Raw genomic sequence first — 20,201 nt, forward strand, 5'->3', positions numbered from 1 at the left:
TTTTGAAGGACGCTTAAGCTTCGCCTTTAAAAGTGGAACGCGATCGCGTCAACGGGCCTCGTTTGCATCGCATTCTCATTTGCCGCGCAAGCGTGCCTCGCGTGGCCTAGTGAAAAGCGTCTGACTCGCAACTAAAGGGTTGTGGGTTCGAATCCTGCCTAAAATTTTTAATTTTTTTCTTTAAGGCAAAGGAATTACTTTCAAAAGTGAAATCATTTGAAACATACGGTGACCTTTTATTTCGCATTACATATCATGTTTTAATCACCCTCATTCCACGCGTGATGTCACGTTTCACGTAAGCATTGTGGGTTGTTTGAAATTCTTGCGCTAGGGTATGTAGCTCTGACGTCATGAACCTATCGACCCATCAGGATTTTCCAGTCACGCCACCGACATCGGTTTTTCTGCGACATGAGCTCGCTAACGCTATTGTGTTAAAATCATCAATTAGCAAGGGTGATGCTCATTTGCAAATTAAATTGTCCGGCATCTTGTCAACAACAAACCTCAACAGCCAGGCTATGCCAGCTTATTCTGTATAAGAAAATGTTCACTTGGGCAAGCGCTATTTTGGGCCAGATTCGATCTGAGTGCGAAGGTGCCTATATATTAGAGTGAAAAATTGCAATTACTCCTTGCTCCATGATTAGTCGCATGCGTGCGGTACTGAGAGTAAACAAGGTTTGGTTAGAACAACAGGCATTTGAATTGCCGCTCGGTGTTTCTATAAAAGATAGACTGAAAGGAGTTATCCTAAAACTTTGTTACATTTCGAAAATTTCATTGCTTTTAGCTCAGTTGGGTCGTCATCATATATATATATATATATATATATATATATATATATATATATATATATATTGTGAAGTGTACTTCGTAAACCTTATTTCATGATATATGGCCACGAGGTGCATGCTCATTTCATATTTTTATGTGATGTAATTAATTGCTTAGTTCAGTGACACAATTTCACTTTTAATACTGACACACAAAGTTGTACCAATCACGGGTATTTTAGACGACCTACCACACTTCGCGACAACATTTTATACCGTGTAAATAGATCAGCTTGAACTTTAGAATTTTACTTTAACACGAAGAAAGGACAAGAAAATACAGTATAGTTCTAAATTAGAAGCTGATCTATTTACAGGAATGTACCAACAAGCTAAACTCTTTACTCTTGTACTTAAACATTTTGATTCAGGCAAAATATATTTTACTCGTAAACAAATAGATATTGAGTCGTATGAACACGACGTTATGTATGTCAATGTAGATTTTCTTCTATTCTTGCGTCAAAATTAAATAACTGAATTTAATATTTTTGGTACCTAAGAACAAAAGTAAATTGCACGGACGATCGAAGAAACTATATAGTTAATCGTTTCACAACGGAAATAGTGCATATTGCCAAAAGAACGCGGGAAATATGTTCTCAATTTAGTGGTTCAAACCGGTTCGAACCGGTTTGAACCGTTATTTTTGACTCCCCGGAACTGAACCGGAACCGAACCGAAAGCCGTGAACCCGAACCGGAACCGAACCGATAAAAATTTCGGTTCGACACCCTGAATTTAAAACCACGGTGTGCTGTGGATCAAATGGATGGATGGATGGATGAATACGGCTGAGCCCTTTGGATCGGGCGGTAGCTTACGCCACCTAGCCCAAACAAAAATAACGGAAGCGTCATGTGGCGCCACACTTTGGCCACCCGCGGAACCTCAGAGTTGCATCCGGCTGGCGGCGCGCGGCGCGGCCAGCGCTGCACGCGGTGCGCGACTGCGCGCGGCCATTCGATTTGGAAGTGTGTGCATCCGTACGCTGCACGCCGTCGGTCAGCGAAGGTGAAGTTGCGTCGTTGCGTTTCATCGGTTTCACGGTACGAGACCAACGACTTCTCGACCTATTCAACATACAGGTACTGTCCTCATGACTGAATCTTTAGAATGCGCCGAGAAACTTCGGTAGAGGAGTGGACGAGAGGGCGTCAAAACGCCGAGCTCTGATTCGAATTCCTAAAGCTAGCTTTTGTCTCCATTCCACTTGTCGAATGCAAGAGCAAAACGCCGGACGGCTGCGTTCCTCTTTTTAGCGCGTTTGATGAGTGCAGTGGATACAAAGGCTGCATTTGTCTGCACTGCACTTGTCGAAAGCATTCGAATGCGAAAGCCAAACGCGGAAGCCAGGCGTTCCGCTTTCGCGGGTTCGACGAGGGCATTGAAAGACAAAGGCTGCTAGCTTCAGGCCTAGAGACGGGGGATCTGCCTTATCACAACCAGAGCTCGGCGTTGTGAGGTCCCTGCACGCTCGTGTCTCTTATACTCGCTTTCTCGGCGCGTAGCTTTGAAATCAACTTCAAAAGGCCCTGCTTACGGCCGTGGCTGCGTGTGGCTGACAGCTTCAAGCAGTGGCGTAGCGAGGATTTTTCGGAGGGGGAAGGGGGGGGGGGGGGAGGAGGAAGGAAGGAAGGAAGGCAAGGTTTAGTGCAGACATGTACACGTTACCCAACGAGGTAGAGGGGCTTAGAGTGATAAATTGGAAGTGGCACCCCCCCGGTTGCCGCCATGTTTTACGCAAATGTGACCACTCGTCACGTGACCTCACAAGAGCCGTGACGTCGCAGGTAAGATGGCAGTGCCCAGAGCTGGTGGATGGGAGCTTGTTCAGTGCGCGGCAGCCGTGATGTGCAGCGGCTTTCCGACAATTTCGGGCTTTTTCGTGCTCGCTGACAAAGGTATAATGTGAAAGTATGAAGGAATGAGACTTTATACCCTTTTTGCGCAAGATCGCTCTGGATCATCTGGATATTAACAACTGTGAGACAGCATCAGCCGTATCGCCGTACCGGTGCTCGGATTCGGGATCTGTTCAAGGATCGATAGAACTTTGAGTGGTTTTAGCATAAAATTTTCGCATTCTCTTAGCTTTGTTTGAACGTTAGAATGTCTGAGAATCGACGCGAAAGGTATACGTCGCATTAGGGCCTAGGAGAAGTTGTTTCAGGCCTGCGTCGCCGAATAACCATAGCAACTTTTAGCGAGGAAGCTCCTGTGATCTTTAACCCTTTGTGCTAATCGACGATTCTACATTCGATAGCTTTTCTTTCTTTTTTTTGGTGAGTGCGAAGTGCACACTTATTTTCAGCTACAAAAGGATGACGTTTTATTGAGTGTGGAGATGAATAAATCGTTGTAGGCACCTGCTTCAAAGCTATTCGACTTGCAGTAAGAACAACTGTTTTGGTGTGTGCATAGATGAACTACACCTTTTTCTCTTTCGTAGGATTTATTGCAGCAATACTTTTTTTTATCAAGAGTGCATTGTATTAGTCGGTCAATTATTTACTTGTTCTAATTACCTGGATAAGATGATTCATATTTGTGTTCATCCCTTGCCTGAAGAGCAGTCTTGCTGAAAAATGTTGACCATTCCTTTCGGTCTCCTCAATAGCCTTTTTTGAAAAGTGTGGGTTGCCTATACTTCGTATCATTGTAACCTGGAAAAGGGCAACCGCCACAGCCCCCTCGAACCAATCAGAGAGACAGAGCGAAGGTGTGTGACAAATCTGTGCAGACGAGCACTCTGAATGGCATGTTGTCATGTGCCTCTCTCCAACGTGCATATTGGCTCACCGAGACTGTAGCCTTTACTGTTTGCTAAATTGTAATGACACGAATTACAGTAGCTACTACTCTAATTACCCCAGGCTTTCATACTTTGGTCATTTGTTCGACAAGAGTGTTATGTCCGCCATCACTGTGAACTCAGCTCAGCGCCTAGTGGACTCGAAGGCTGCATTTGCATTCGACGTGAACTGGGGCTCATTTGTGTGCTTTATGCTGAAAAAAATGGCAACAGTTGTGTTGCTTGATGAGGTTCTGCAAAGGGTCTATTGTGTCATACGTAGAGGAAGTGTCCTGTTATATAACAATGCATCAACACATAAGATTAAAGTATATGCTCAGAAGTGTGTTCAGGAGAAGTGGAATGAGTGCAGCCCAATGCAACAAGTCTGCCAGTCTGGTATGTCCCATTAATTCATATTGAAGGGTCAGAGATGCAAGTGTCCTCAAAAGGACCTGCGCGTGTGGTGAGCACAATTCTTTGTGTATAAACTCTCAAGGCGTAAAGGCAAGCGGAAATAGGTTTATCTGGTTAGTGTATCAAATATGTTTATTTCCACTGGATTGCATTATTATTGATTTTTAGTTAATGGTTCCAGAACGAATTCTTTCTGCGACAGTCTCCTGTCATGCGTTCAGTCGTAATACCTGTGGACCTTGTTGTTTGATGACGCTCCTGTCACGTCGGTGTTCAGTTTGGTCGAGTAGCAACTTTGACCGACTGATGCCGTCTTGTAATCATATGTCATGTGCGCCCACTGACATCTGATGCACTGAAGCTGCAGGGCTGGCTTCTAATCCGCAAAATTTTCCTGGTAGTTTTCTGCATCAATGCAGCAAGCTCGGGCATGTATTGGTCATGTGGCTGTACCATTTGCTATACACCTTTTCCGCGTAGTCGTCGCCATCTTGCGTGTTGCAGCGACAGCCGCGCCGTCTGGCGTACGGTTGTTGTGCGCCCATTTTGGTATGCGGAGAGCAGCGTTGTTCCTAGCTCCCGCGTTGTCCCCATTGACCCCGTGCATCGTATCTTCATTGTTTTCCCTTTAGTGAGTTCTTAATTTGTTTGTTATTGAAAGTGTGAATTACTCTTGTGTTCTGGCGTGTTTATTCGCCCTCATGGCGCCCGTTGTTGCGCCAACAGCCCCGAGAGGATTGTCGCCAGTGTCGCCGGTAATTGAAATCGGAGGCATATTCACTTTTCCCGAGGACGTTTACCAGTGTTTACTCTTCGCGTGTTGTTGTTTGTGAAGAATGACAGCCTTCTGCGAATGACTAACGGAGGGTTTCTATGCGCGAGCGAGGGCGACCCTGGGCATAGAAGTATCATCGTTTATAAGTAGAAATACTCACAATGGGAGTTGGCGACGCGGGCCGAACGGTTTATTGTTATGGTGCACCGTCGAGGTACGATCGCTAGTTACCGGGACATTTCTACTTCGTATGACGCCCAGATGCGTCGGAACTATTCATGAGATGGGGGTGAAAGGGGGGAGGAGGACGACGACGATTTTGCGCTCTCTTTTCGTATTGTTTCCATTAACGTATTTTAACGGGCGTCGCTACCGAGCAACACACAAAATTATAGTGCACATCCTCGTAGGAATGAACGGAATGAAAAACAAACCTTGAGTAGCCAATAACAATCATTACACCCAGGGTCTTACATTTGCACCACAAGCTGCAAAATTCGTTCTACATTTGACTTGTCGAGGCCTATTACTGCACTTGTGGATGTCCGTTTCTATACTGCCTATTTGCTTTTTTTATGTGCTGATATTGCATCGCTTCCCGGCTTATATCAGCGGGGAAGCGATGCAGAGTGTATAGATGGTATTGGCTGAGCCTGCAGGTTCGATTTTGCCAGGGAGCGCCACCGTCGATCCGCCAACTTCGAGGTCGCTATTTGACGTTTGATTGGCTTGTGTATGCGGTCGTCAGTTGGTAGTGTGTGCTAATTTCATATCGTTGAAGCAGCTTCGTTGAACAGAATAGAGAAAACAGTTTACCTCGGGGGCAAGCCGTTTTAATTCCCTTGTTGCCGGCGAGTACCGTGGGTAAAGGCTGAACCGCATGTAAGCAATTCAGCGATCGAGCCACGAGACAAGACGAGCGACGGCGACGAGACAAGCGACGACGACCCGCTTCGCTCTCGCTTGGTCACTCGCGCGACGAGGCAAACCGAATAAAAGCGACGGGAGCAAGCTACCAAGGCTATGAGCGACGATTTCCAGAAATCTAAAAACCGGACGACGCGACGAGCGACCGTGAGAAATCTCCGTCGCTCGTCGCCGACTCCCGTCGCTGTCGCCGTCGCTCACTAAATCGCTTACATGCGGTTCACCCTTCACTGTCGCTCCTCGCGTAGCTCGGTTTTTAGATTTTTAGAAAACTTATCACTCACCGCTTTGGTCGTTTGCTTCCGTCGCTTTCATGCGGTTTGCCTTGTCGCGCGAGTGCCCGAGCTACAGCGAAGCGGGTCGCCGTCGCTTGTATCGTCGCTTGCCAAATCGCTTGCATGCGGTTTTTAAATCGTTCAGGCTAATAAAAAAATGCGACGCATTTTTAATTAGCTGCGCACTCGGTGAGCCGCACGGTATGTTTCTGCACAGAACAAACACCGAAGGCACGACGAACGATGCGGAGGCGATGGAGCAACACGGTTACACGGCCGTAGTGCAGAAAGTCCACTAGAGAAAAAACAATAAGGGAACTAGCAAAACAAAACAAAGAGTAATCACACCGTGCTACAAAAGCACCAAAGTATAAAATCACAGTTCTTGTAAAAGAGCTACCGCCGTGGGCACGGCGCGCGACACGGAGCGCGTCATTGAGCCGATGGAGCAACGCGGCCGCGGTGGAAAAGTCGGATAGCGACATAAACGAACTAAATCACACACAAAAAATATTCCCACGGCGCTTTAAAAGCACCAAAGTCTAAGAATAACCCATAGTTTCGGCCAAAAAGACCCTTTAAAGTTGTAAAATGTTGCTAACCCACGCTGAAAGGTCCGGCCACACAGCACTTGACACCTACGTGGGATAAAAGGAGACCTCGAAGATGGCGACAGTGGTGGCCGGTGCCAGCGCATCTAGCGAGTGACGTCAAGTGAATGTCACCTATACGTTACAGCCGCATTCGCTTTGCGATCCTCTTGTGTTCAGTGCACAATTTGTCACGTGCTATTTTCCGTTTTCGGAAATTGCTGCTGCAGCCAACGACTGCGCATGTTGCAGCCCGATGACCAAATATGCGCGGACATGATACATCGACGTATTAACCCACCTTATTACAACTCACTTCGCTGTCAAGGGCTTCAAACCCCATTAACGCGCACCACTTCAGCATCTTGCCAGCCGGCTAGGCCTGCTCCCGCATACCGGAAGTGTTAGAACCGGAAGAACTATTCCCGCTGTGCGCCGAGTCGCCGAGTCGAGGCTACGCACGTTACGCGCTGGGTCGAGGTTAGACGGAAAAGGTGTATACCGTTGACTTGATAGCTGGCAACAATGTTTGCTATTCAAGCCATTTCACTTCCATTTCGTAATGGAGATTTATTCTGCATCCCACAACCACTGCAACTTGTGCAAGTCTTGTGTGGCAAAGTGAAGTCTCGTGATGCTTGCAGTCAACTTTTGAAAGCAACCAACCATTCTATTTATTACGGTCACTGAGCGGCATTCTCCCTCAAAGTTAGAAATTGTGTGCTTCGTGGCGTGGACACAGATAATTAGTGTCAGCAAATTATTAGGTATTTTCCTTGGGCGACAACCGACACCAGATCAACTCTCCTTGCATTGCCGCTCACCTGCTTTGTCGTGCTTACCTCCCGTCCAGATGAAGTAGATCACGAGCTCTGGGGCAATGTCGGTACCAGGGACAAAGACCGCCGAAGATAATCCTCAATCTTCCCCGGACGCTCGTCGAGACGTGGTCGAGGGTCGTTCGGCACGAACCCTTGCAGGCGAATTCATTAGTATGGGCACCTCCAGTAGACATGGTCGGCCTCATGCAGTGGTAGCAGAGTGGTTTTCGGTCGGCCATTCGCAGTACTTCCGTTTTCCTCGGTGCACTTTGTTCAGTGCGGACTTACACTGGTTCTTCTCAATGTCGGGAATGCTTTGGCATTGGGTGTCTCGTTGAATTGGCATTGAATAGTAACAGGTAGCCGGTGGTGGTCGTTGTGACTTTGTGGCATAAGTCGCCCTCGTTTTGTCAGATGCTGCTTCGCTCGAAGAAGTCTCCAGTTGAAATGCCTGTCTAACTTCTTCTGAAACAATCTCGGCGATCAAAATAAAAGCCGGGCAACTGATGGCAGGAACTAGCTTCCTTATCTCCTCCCGGACACCGTTGTGAATGATGTCACGGATGCCTGGGGGGCTGGCGTCGAAGTTGCAGCTGGACGACTCGAGTGTCGCAACGCTGGGGAGTTGTTGATAGTGACATGCTCGGGCTTGCAGTGTACATTCAATGTTGGAAGCTTCATTGATATGAACCCTTCGACTGTTGTCGTGGGGTTGCGGATAAGGCTGCTGAAGGTGTTGTCTTTCACATGAGGAACATGGGATTCTTAGCTTCTTGTCTTCTGTAGCATCAGGGTTGGCGTGGGTGCTTGATCAGGAGCAAAACATCCTCCACGAGGGTGGTGACGCTTTCGTTGGGGCCGTGTCCTGGACAGAATCAGGAATTCGGCTTTCTCTCGTCAATGTTGGCAGATGAACATGCATTTCAGCTCGATCTTGCAAACTTCCCACGACGTTAAGGAGGATTCGTGGTTGTAAAACCAGTGCCTTGCAGTTTCTTCCACGAAAAGTATAGGTTCTGCAGGAGCTGGTTGTCCATCTACCCGCTGTGGCGGGCGACACGGTCATATTGTTCAATCCAGCCCTCGACGTCTTATGCACCTTGCATGAAAGGGCATCGGAGTGCGAGGTGCGACGGGCATGCAAACGATGGCGGGAGCGGACGTGGTTTGCTGCTACAGGTTTTGTCATTGTTGGCTTAGTCAGCTTCGGTTTTTTCTGGCAAAAGACCTAATTTCGGTGGTTTTTGCTGGTAGCAGTGACTGGCTTAGATTTCAAGTTCTTCGTGGTGTATTTCCGAGTTTTGCCTTTGTGGTACTCGCTCGGTCTTGCGGTTTTTCTGCCGGGCTCGGGATATTACTTGATTCACGGCTTGCCGGGGGTTTAAGACTCGGGATAATGTGCCACCCGTGTCTTGTTATCGGGCAACTCGGCTGAGGAGCTGCCAGTGTACACACAGAGTGAAGGGCTATGGTTAAAGTGCCCAGCACCTCCACCAGAACATACAATGACAGCTGAGCATGGCCTATGGAACTTTCCAAAATAGTAAATATTGATAGAAAATAGGACTGGAGCAAGCATCCTATACAATATAATAAAACAGACAGAAAAGAGTCTATCCTGACCACTAAAGAAGCTGCACTGCTTTAGTGGCATTCTGTCCGAATAAATCCTCTCCTTCGGGGTCTGGCAACTGCCGTGGATAAGCTGAACTGAAATCGATGTGAGACCACTTTTCTAGTAATGAGCCGCTGCAGACTGCCGTCACAAAGCGGCGTGAATGGGTGGACTGAGTAGGTAACACGCGCGATGAAATGTCCATACAGCTTGCAATTCGTGTAACGAGTGTTGATGAAACTTTGGTGTCGACGAAACGTGCGACAGACCAGCGGAATCAATACCAACTGCAACACCTGGGCTCCGTGAAGGTGCACGTCTACGCCAGAACAATTAAGTAGGCAGCACAGCATCACCTAAAGCACGGCACAGGAACTACCAGCTTGAAGGCAGCTCTTCGGCGCGCCGCACACCTGTGCTCCGTGAAAGTGCACGTCTACGCCGGAACAATTTGGGAAGCAGCACAGTATCATTTAGCACGGCACGGGAACTACAAGCGGCAAGGCAGCTCTCCGGAGCACCGCGCAACCAAAGTGAGCCTTCGGGCATTTGAACGAAGCGGCACCACGATAGCACACTGCCAAGCACGACTCACGCAATTTCCGTCGCTAAACTGTGTATCCAAATATATTGCACACGTTTAACTGCAGATCTCGAAGGTTCCGATGGTCAACAAGAGCACAAAAACGTCGCCTTAAATTTTATCCTAGCGGTGTCCGAATCAATCCGAGGCCCGAGCAACGTAGGGCCGATTGTCTCCTTCGTGGCAATATCCTCGTAGGTCATTAGCGAAATGCTCACTGTTCCTCCGTATTTTCACGTTATACCTACGTCGGACACCACGCTGAACTCTGAAGCCGCTTTCGACCGGCCTCATACAACCTCATACGACGGCTTCCGCGTCTAAAATCAACTCGCCGAGACGAACGACAACGAACAAAGCATCCGACAAGCTCCGGCCAATGCTCCGGCCCAGCTGGGGCCAGCCGCTGCATGGGCGCTGCCATCTTTCCTGTGACGTCACGTCTTTGGTTTGGTCATGTGACGAGTGGTCAAATTTGCGTACAATGGCAGCCGCCTTATGGGGGTCACTTTCGAGTGCAGACCGGAACCCCGGTTTATCGCTCTAAGCCCCTCTACCTCGTTGACGTTACCCCAAAAAAGTAACTAAATACCGTTTCTCGCTCAAAAAGTAACTTAGTACGTTGCTCGTTACCGATTCTGAAAAAGAACGCATGGCTATTGTTTTCTTCTTAGTAGTTGTTGCACCTAAAGGGACACTGACAGGGTATTTACACTAGGTTTTTAGTTGTACGTGACATACGAGAGCCCAACTACCCAGAACAAAATTTGCAGCTCGAAATTCGGTTTCTTTCCGCCCAAAAATTGCCGATCGAGAATTAGCCGGTTTGAGTTGCGCTCACTCTCTTTTCCGTGGTCACAAGCCGTTTTCTAAAGTTTCGACGCGACCACCAAATTTAATCAAAGTCGTGAGTCATTGAAGGCACACTGTCAATACTTAAAATAGAAAAAAATATGAACCCCATTTTTTGTGGCTTGCAAAAAGCTGCAAATACGTTAATTGAAAAAAAAAAAAAGTTGCACAGACAATTGGAAGCATTCTGTGCGTTCACTGCATAATTCTCAACATGGCGTCGTTTTGCGTTTCGTGGGACTCGCGGGTGGCAGCGGACGACGGGCGTGGGACCTCTACTTCAGACGTGTTGTTCACGGTACCGGCGAATTCTGTCTTCCTTCGAAAGAGAAATTTTGGACCGATGAAAAGAATTGATATTCATCCTGTACGACACACCCGACCAGCAAGCTGATTGCACGAAGACGTCGCCGAGCCGTCGTCCCTTCTCGTGGCTGAAGACATTGCTCGCTCAAACGTCAAGCACGAAGTGCGTACATCGAGTTGAATAAGCACGCGTACGGTTTCTTTACTTGGTGTGAATGTGGCCAATGCATGGTGCTGCCCGACTTCAAGCCGGGAGTGCATATACTTGAGAAAAATCGGCAGCAAAATTTCGAACATACAGTCGACTGGATGCATTAGTACGAACGAAAGAGTTCCTTTGGTAGCTCAGTGGAAAGACGTCCGCTTCACATGCAGCAGGCACGGGTTCGATCCCTAGTGTGGGCGTACCATTTATTTTTTAATCAAACATTTTGTAATGTTCACATTTCTTTTTTTTACAATCATCACTAAAAAAAAACAATTGTTGTGGACGATACATCACTGAACTAAATTATATGGGATTCCATTTTTGACACCTCTGCCGCACAATGCCACTTTCAGATGTGAGGCAGCTCTTCACGGAGTGCCTTGGGAGTATTCTTTTTGGAGCCAATTATGGGAATTCCCCACAGGCACTCACTACTCATCTCCAACTCCTCAATGTACAAAAAAAAAAAAAAAAACATCTTGAAGCACAGAGCAGCAAGTGGAACAAACATAACTGCAAAAAAGTTGCATGGCGAACAAATCTCGAACGCATTTCGTCTGCTGCACCCGGAAGAAAAAAAAAAAAAAGAAATCGCACGGTCGACTGTAGCCACTTGACTTCTGCCACTCACTCTCTCCTCTCACTATCTCCGTGCGGTGCATAGGTTTCAGTTTGTTTCGAGCAGTTGCATTTTTTTTGCTTTATTAAAAAGATATGTGACTCTGTAGCAAAATATTAATTAGGTAGTATTCCAACAACCATAATGAATCGCTGGGCAAAAAATGAAAAAGAAATTTTGGGGGGTGTCAGTGTCCCTTTAAGGGCAGTAGCTGCCTCTCGAAGTTTGTATCAGTTATGTTTCCCCGCTTCCTTGAAAATACATCTCTGGCTACTCTGAAGAGTCGTTCTACCGACGCGCTCAAAGGAACGGCAGTGTTGTGCTTCAGCAAGAGCTGGTGGATCTGGGAATCCCCTCTCTCCTGTATTCTCTCTACTTCGAAAGTTTGAAGTTGACAATGGATTATGTGCCCTCACACGGTGGCAACCTCCGGGTTTACATACGGTCCATACTCGGTTCTAGAAGGTTCAACTAACGAACCTTATTATGTTCGCTGGGTGAAGGACATTCCCTGCTGTAGAGTTCAGTGCAGCAACGTTTATCGCTGGACACGTCAGTCAAACTGTTCGACTGACGTGTTGAGCGATATACGTTGCTGTGCTGTCATACTGTTTAGTTGCTTTTCGGGTTGCCCTTCTACCGTTCTTGCAATAGACGCATACTCAGGTTAGAATAAAAACAGGGCCGTTAAATGTTGTTATACATGTTACTCCTCAAAAGTAATGCGATGCCGTTACTCGTTACTTGTCATTTGGACATTACAGAGTCATCGAGGCATTACCTCCCCCCCCATTCCAATGACGAAGCAGGGTGAGCTCAGCAGTATGGATGCTTGTGCAATGGTTAGGGCGGCGCTGTTACAATAAAACGGGGAAAGCTGCGTTGTCATTCTTCAAAACTGAGCAGGGTTCATTTACAGGAATACAGACGTGGTGGCTCACTGTTCTACTGTCGTTGTACCTTCGGCCCATCAAATTTAAAAGCTTCCTCGCAGCACGCACACAACTCCCTATGCTTTTTGAGGTACTATCGTGGACACTGTTAGCTATAACGTGGCAGCGGCGGCTGTCCCCTACCTCCAGCGCCACATAGCAGGCGCCGTCTGAAACTCCGCGCATGCGCCGTGTGGCGGACTCAATCTTTCTGCCTGCGAGCACACCCTCGCTTTGTCGTCGGCTAGGCGCAGAGGAGACAACTCCACAACGCTCGCCAATTTTCGCACAGATGAAACACACCTGCTGCGCTCATACTGGTTTGCAAACGCATATTGTTAAGATGCATTGCGCACACTTGTTTCTGAAAACGCAATAAAAAAAGTGAAAGCCGCTTACAACTCCCTGTAACGCCGAATTAGAGCGCAGCTCTTGAGGAGGAGGAGGGAAGGACGCTGGGGGGGGGGGGGGTTAGACTAACCAGGGGGGGGGTCACGTGACCCCCAATGCCGATGATGTCATCACTGACGTCACTGATGATGTCATCAGTGACGATGACGATGCGGGTACCGATGACGTCATTGGTGACGTCACTGATGACTTCACCAGTGATGATGACGATGCGAATGTCGGTGACGTCATCAGTGACGTCGCTGACGACGTCATCAGTGATGATGACGATGCCGGTGACGACATCAGTGACGTCACTGATGATGTCATCAGTGATGATGACGACGCGGATGTCGGTAACGTCACCAGCATCCACATCGTCATCATCACTGATGACGTCACCGGCATCCACATCGTCATCATCACTGATGACGTCACCGGCATCCACATCGTCATCGTCATCATCACTGATGATGTCACCGGCATCCGCATCGTCATCGTCATCATCACTGATGACGTCATCAGTGTCGATGACGTCATCGGGAGGTCACGCGACATCGGCGGGGGTCACGTGACCTCGGGGGGTCACGTGACCTCGAGGAGGGGGTCACGTGACCTCGGGGGGTCACGTGACCTCGGGGGGGGTCACGTGCCCCCCCACGAAGTCACGTGACCCCGGTGGGGGGCTCGCGCGGTGCATTATGGGACATTTCCCATGATGCACCGCGCGGTTACGGCGACGCCGACGCCACTCAAGCCGGAAACGGGCCCCTAAGAGCTGCGCTCTAAAACAAAAAAACAGACAGGGTTAATGCCCCCAATGACTCTGCAATCTGCCCCAATAAAAATCGCTGGTTGACAATGAGTTTGAGACCAGTTCGCTGTGGCGAGGGAACCAGACGAGCAGCCTTGTGGCATCGCCTGCTCTGCGCCTAGCAGACAACAAAGCGAGGGTGTGCTTGCAAACGGGAAGAGCGAGTCCGCCACACGGCGTATGCGCGGAGTTCGGGCAGCGCCTGCTATGTGGCGCTGCGGATACGAGACGGCCACCGCTGCCGTGTTACAGCTAACAGTGTCCACGATAATACCACTGCTTTACCAATGCGTGCCGGCCAGACAAAACGCAAGGATAGTTATACTGTCACAAGAAACTAAGCAGCAAAATTGAGCATTCTCTACCCTACAAACACCCATGAAAGTATACAAGTTACACAAAGAACAACAAAAGCGCCTTGGATTGCTCGTTCGTACTATGCATATCGCTCTCAGTACAAGATCAATTTCTGACGGAGCTGTCATTCCCTGTCATATTCGTGCGATAGCGTAAATCATTAAAGTCTAAAGAAAACTGCCGATTTCTATTGCCCGCATTCTCCCGTCATACAGGAAGACAGAGAAACAACTCTAACTAGGGACGACAACATAAAGGTTCAGTGAAGGAATTCATTTTGGGAGCGTCCCAACTCCTGCGGTCAAGAACCTTTTTTCTATATTTCAGTAAAGTTTACTCCGGCTTAATGTAACGAAACAGATTAAAAAAATCAGACGTTTCGCAACTTGTGCGGGTGGCGTCTTTCTTCAGTATACACCGGCCAACCAGTCTACCCATTCTATAAAACCCTGTAAATGTACGGTAAGGTGCCGCAGTTGATAATACACGCTGTTGACTCGTGGAGGATAAACCACGATTCTACGAACTTCCGCACCCCCCACCTCTGCTCCTGTGGCAAGGTCGACGCATAGTTGAAATTCAAAGCATGACCTGTCGTCAAGAAATGACTTCGTCCGTGTAGCAAATGTTCAATTGGTAACGTGTTCCTTGAGAAGGGTGCTTCTTCGTCTACTCGTCTCACAAATGTAAGTGGTGTCGTATTAAACATTAGACTACCAAAAAAAAAAAAAAAAAGATAAGCTTGCTGTGTACGGTAGCAAGACTCAGCGCTTCACTGAAATAAGCAAACTACACTAAAGGTCCATACGCACATTCGCGTTTGAACGCGTTTGAGTGCGTTGTGGAGTCCTTGCGGCCAGGCGCGGTCGCTTGCGGTGCGACGTGCACCTTCCCGCAACGCTCGGTAGCGCGACGCAAGCGAGTAGAGACTCGCTCAACTTTCCGAAGCGTTGCGGTGCGTTCGGGCGCGTTCGACCAATCAGAAGCCGAAAGAGGAGAGGGGGGTAACGTGTTCGCTCGCCCCACCCGGCCGACTCGGCGAGACGTATCCGGTTCACCGGTCGCAGTGCTTGCTTTTTCGTTTTCGGGAGCGGTGGGATTTTCCAAGGCTGTCATGGTTCAAGCTTGACAAAACGTCGGGGAAGCCGGCGAGATTGTCCCAAGATCGAACACTTCGACGCTGTCGCTGTGCGCCGCCATGTTGCCTCGGATTTCGCTTACTATTGGTGAGCCACTAGCGACGATAGCGCGTTCCTATTGGCTCTTGACTGCGGTTGACTGCATGTCAACGCAACTGTGCGTACAAGTTTGGCGCAAGCGGTCTTCGCAACGCAACGCGTCCGCTTGCCGCTACGGAACGCACCGCGCTCAAACGCGAATGTGCGTATGGGCCTTTACAACGAGAGGGACAGGACAAAACGTCTTCTACCCAGAGCAGGATTCTTCCAAAAATCCCAACAGAACAAATGGGCGTAGCCACGAGTCAGAGATAGTCCGCGCTCCCCCTTTGCTCCTGCCTCGTGCAAAACCGACTGTGTGAGCGGGGAGCGAGCGGGCCCTGGGGAGAGGAGGTTTCGGCCCCCCAAAAAACACTTTCACGGGGTTTTTGCAGCACTTTCGGCCGCCATGACAGGGTTAGAGTAATGCTTCCCGTTCTCCTATGTTTACCTTGTGTTTGGGTGGGTGCACGACAACTCTTTGGTCTCTAGCGAGCAATTGCGTGAAAGCTGCGCTTTAGAAATGTCAGTGTGTCGTGTTTTGAGTGGCCAATGCGCACCAGCAGGAAGAGAGTGTCACAAGTGAAGTTCCTTCGATTATCTCGAGATGCGGGATGCCACCGCCTCCGCCAATCCTGGGTGATCGCAGGACGGCGGCATAGCAGACGGTGCTCGCCTATTTTGAGCTGCTGCCCACAGGTGGCGCAACACGACAAAAGCATGGATGTGCCAGCGGCGCCTCAGCCGACCATCTCCGTAGAACGATAGGTGCCCCAACCGGACTATTACGGCACATAAATACAAGGTGACACGGTGCTCCGGGAAAGAACCCTCGAGTTCTAGGCAACTTAGTCAACACATTACAAGATTTTGCCGTACAGAGACCCGCATTGTGCGGAAGGGAGTGTAATAAAAACTTTGTCGGCTAAAAGAGATTGTCGGCTAAAATCAAACTTCCAGCTTGGTGACCCCTGCGGGGAAGCTCGGTGCGCACCTTCAGCGTCTGGGGGAGGTAGGTGCCTACTGCCGATGCAATTGCCATTCACGAAGTAGTGGAAGGCGTTTAGGGATTTGAAGGTTTTAGTCGTTCTCTGGTTCATGGATTGGGTGGCTCAAATAAGTAGTCCCGAAGATGTGCTCACAATACTTTTGCAGATTTGCCATTTCTTTGAAGAACAAGTGCTCTTCCTTTTCATCCAAGGGATCAGAAAGGCATGTTTATCCAGTATAAGTAAATTTCAGGTTGTACCGTAGTTGGTCCTCGGCAGCGAGACTTTTAAAGTATGCACCACTCCCTGCAGGTTCTCAAAAAGAAGCAAAAACAATAGCCAACTGGAAGCAGCCTACTCTACCCGGATATTTGGCCATGTTTGTTTTGGTTAACCTCTGCACACCCTGTATAGCGTCACCAGTGTCAGCTTAAGCTTTACGAATGGGGCGTGCTTGCCTGACTTTGTTTCGAGTAGTAAACAGTTCAATTAAACTATAAAAAAAGACTCGCAGGTAAACAGAGACATAACTGTAGTCACTGTCAGGATGATGATGGCAGGGGAGGCCTTCACTGAGCCTGCCTCCAGCGCTAGCTTCCTACCTTCAATCCCAATCTGGTGCCTCGAGCGTGTGCACACAAGTGAAACACGGTAAAAGGCAACCAGTGCTGCTAAGGGCTGGGCATCCGTAAGGAACGCCGTGCCATTCATATCCATTCAGTGGCTAATGATAATAATCTCTTAGCAAAAGTCGAGGTACTCTGGGTGGCTCGGAAGACATCGGTTGCAAATTTTTGCCGCCGACTTTTAGTGTCTTTCGTGATTTCGGCTTGTTGGTGAGCTGCGTGGCACGGCATCACGATTTAACCTATGCAACATAATGCCTTGTCTGTGGTCTTACGCATGATTCTAAACAAACAACCAAGGGGACAAACACGTACACGTCTTGAAGAAGTCGGCTGAATAGATTTTATTCCCACATCATGTTCTATATGTCACCCTCTGACACTACCTCCACCAAGTTTGCAGCCTTCATTCAGCCAGGGCAAGATTTTACAGGGTTCAAATGACCAATGTGAACAAGTGAATGTGAACAAATGAACAATGTGAAAAAAGTCCCCCAACTCTGTCATGTTAAAAAATTGTGTCCATGGTAATTTTGCTTGCAAAACAAACTTGGCTAAATTTCAGTCAGATTTAACCTCTATGATGTGAAGCAAGAAACATGATCAGTTGAATTAATAGGTGTCTCCGTATATAGCATGTCTCTTATTATTGCTTTCGGCGCGTTGCTAGACAATTTTTTTCAAGACCATTGGATGGACGATTGCATGAGCAGTTGCTTTAACACAGATCCTGAGCCATGAACAATGCATAACAACTCGAAAAAGGCGGGCGGGTCAGAATTTTACTGTTGCACCGAAGCTGGGGTTCTAGTTGAAAGGTAAAACAAAGCAGAGATACCACCACCCATTCGCACAGCTGGCAACTTTTGACGCTTTTTTTTTTTCAGCCTGGGAAGAAGTTTTAAAGGCCCCTGGAAAAAGAAGGTATGGATATTTTTGGGCTCCACTAGTATTCTTTTTTGTGAAATTTCTGTGGTAAAGCTTTCATGGATTAATCCTTTTCTCCTGAGTTTATTAATAGTGAATTCTAGAAGGTGCTTTTAAAGTGTTTTTTTTAACAAATAAGACAGGCTTACAAAAAGAGGCCCCTCAATGTGCTGTCTGCCTTTTCTAAGCTATGAAGCCACTGTTTGAAAAAAAAATGACTGTATACAAATCAGGTATGGGAAAACAGACAAAACCATCAGTAACAGTTTTAAATGGCTTACAAACAGAATTTAATTAGGCATACATATTATGTAAGGGCTCAGCTGGGTGCATATTTTTGGCTATTTAGTCTCCACAATCTTAGGGAAGAGTTCTACCAAGCGGCAGATCTTAATAATTGGTTCAAAGTTCTCACATTTATCTCCAGGTTAAAAAAGGGCAGCATTTCAACTAGCTTCGGCACTTTTTCATCCACCACGTCCGCCTAATTGAGGTAATGTGAAGGCCTACATGTTATAAGTGAGCGAACTTGAACATGGCCGTTATAATAGTACATTGACAAGGGCTTCTTGCAGGAAATATTGTGCACCGAAAAAAAGTTGTAAATATAAATTGAACCTGCTGGTGGGGTTGTTTCTTTTTTTGTACCCCCCAAACACACGACACATGTGCAGGGTACCTGCTAGAGACGAAAAAAGAAACTGTAGATGCTGTTCGAGATAAAAAGAAACTCTGCGGGAACTAACTACCATCCTTGGCGGACGTGAAGGTTTGCAAAAGGATACTGATTAGCCATATCATTTACTAAAATTTACATTTTTTGTTAATAGGTGAAAATTAACATGGTTCCGTTGTGAATCTTGCCAAGCATCATCAAGAGCCACTAAATCAACCCTTTTAAGAAATATATATGGCAGGGGGCACCATTTTACGGCGTTCCGAAAAAACGCTCAGTTTGGACGCATTTCTAAGTTTTGGTTTCTTATCAGAGCGCATCTTAACTGACAGGTCAAAATAATTTTTTTTTAATTATCCGAAACAATTGAGATGCCTGGACATTACCCTCAAAATTTGAAACTTGGGAACTCGGTATTTGTGAAGTAAAAAAAACAACAGAAAAAAACAACCGCATCTCCACGTGGTGAATGATGTTGATTGGGGCGAAGCTCTGGTGGTGCTTGTCTGCGTAGACGCTGAGCCGCAGCATGCCGAGCCTTTTGTTCGTTTTCATCCATGTCGCGCTGCGGTCAAATGCTCAAATGCGTATATAACCACGTTCCATTCCACACATTCTCTTTCTGACATGGATGAAAACGAATGAAAGGCTCGGCATGCTGCGGCTCACCATCTACGCAGACAAGCACCACCAGAGCTTCGCCCCAATCAACATCATTCACCACGTGAAAATGCGGTTGTTTTTTTGCCCTACACGAGCATGGGAGCACGTGCTCGTGAGCACGTGAGCGCGTCAGCTCACAAGCAGGAGCACGTGCACCCGACGGCGGATGGACATACGGACATGACTAGCCCCTAAGGAGCTTCGCCCCTAAAACAAATTTCCCAAACCCGAATTATGAAGTTTCCACGCGATCCGTGCCAATGCAGTAACGTCAAAGATTGAGTGGTCCTGCAAGTCAAGTTTCTCTTGCGCCTCCGAGCTGTCCCGAAATGTTGTGTTTTCCCGCGACCAGCCGCTCTCCTCTGTGCGTGCCGCCTGTTGCTGTGAGCACATGACGCTTCACTTTCGAGTTTGAAGTTATTTTAGGGCCCTTTGAGCGATCTCAAATTCTTTGAAACTGTGTAAGGTCAAAGAGAATGCGCAGTGGACGTTTGTGAGCGACGTGAGGGGCCACGTCGCTCCGGTTCTGGGTGAAAGACTGCCCCGGCATCGCCATCACCTTATGAATGATGAAATGCATATGTGTGGAAATCCAGCACGAATGATTTGTACTTTTTTCACTGAAATAAGTGCAAAAAAGTGGTAAGTTACAAATAAAATGGGGCTACCCTTAATTTTCTTGAACCAGGCCTCTGTAACTCTTGATCTGGCCCAGCGTCACGCCCTCATAACATAGCCAATGGTACAAAACTCGGACTTCTCTATAGTCGGTTACAAGTCAAGAAGGTAGGAGAAGCTCCACCCACAAGCGTGATGCGCCCGTTTCAAATCTCTCCGCAGTTGAAAGAAGAGTTCACTTGAAACACTCCTTGTTCCGCTTCAATGGATTCCAACTTGTCTCCGATCCCACTTTTTAAGAAAGCGACCTTTGTATTCATCAGAAAGGGAACCGAGCCCCTGAAAGCAGCCTTTGTATCCATCGGGGAGGG

The 20,201-nt window shown here is 47.8% G+C and overlaps 1 protein-coding gene across 4 annotated transcripts in view; it reads left to right on the forward strand.

Moving 5' to 3' along the window:
- Nucleotides 1–1,766: 1,766 nt before the first annotated feature.
- LOC115308773 (zinc finger protein OZF-like) overlaps nt 1,767–20,201 on the forward strand; it is a 72,311-nt gene continuing 53,876 nt past the window's right edge. The window contains exons 1-3 of one of the 4 annotated variants that reach the window (XM_029966845.4): nt 1,832–1,927; nt 17,834–17,870; nt 18,301–18,366. The gene's annotated coding sequence lies outside the window, so the exon portion shown is untranslated. Of the gene's footprint in view, nt 1,928–17,833; nt 17,871–18,300; nt 18,367–20,201 lie in introns of all 4 variants that reach the window. The other 3 variants (XM_029966843.3, XM_029966844.4, XM_029966846.4) reach the window with 3 other exon arrangements.

Source organism: Ixodes scapularis, unplaced genomic scaffold (genome assembly GCF_016920785.2).
Source record: "Ixodes scapularis isolate PalLabHiFi unplaced genomic scaffold, ASM1692078v2 PGA_scaffold9__187_contigs__length_104089568, whole genome shotgun sequence".
Lineage (NCBI taxonomy): Eukaryota > Metazoa > Arthropoda > Arachnida > Ixodida > Ixodidae > Ixodes > Ixodes scapularis.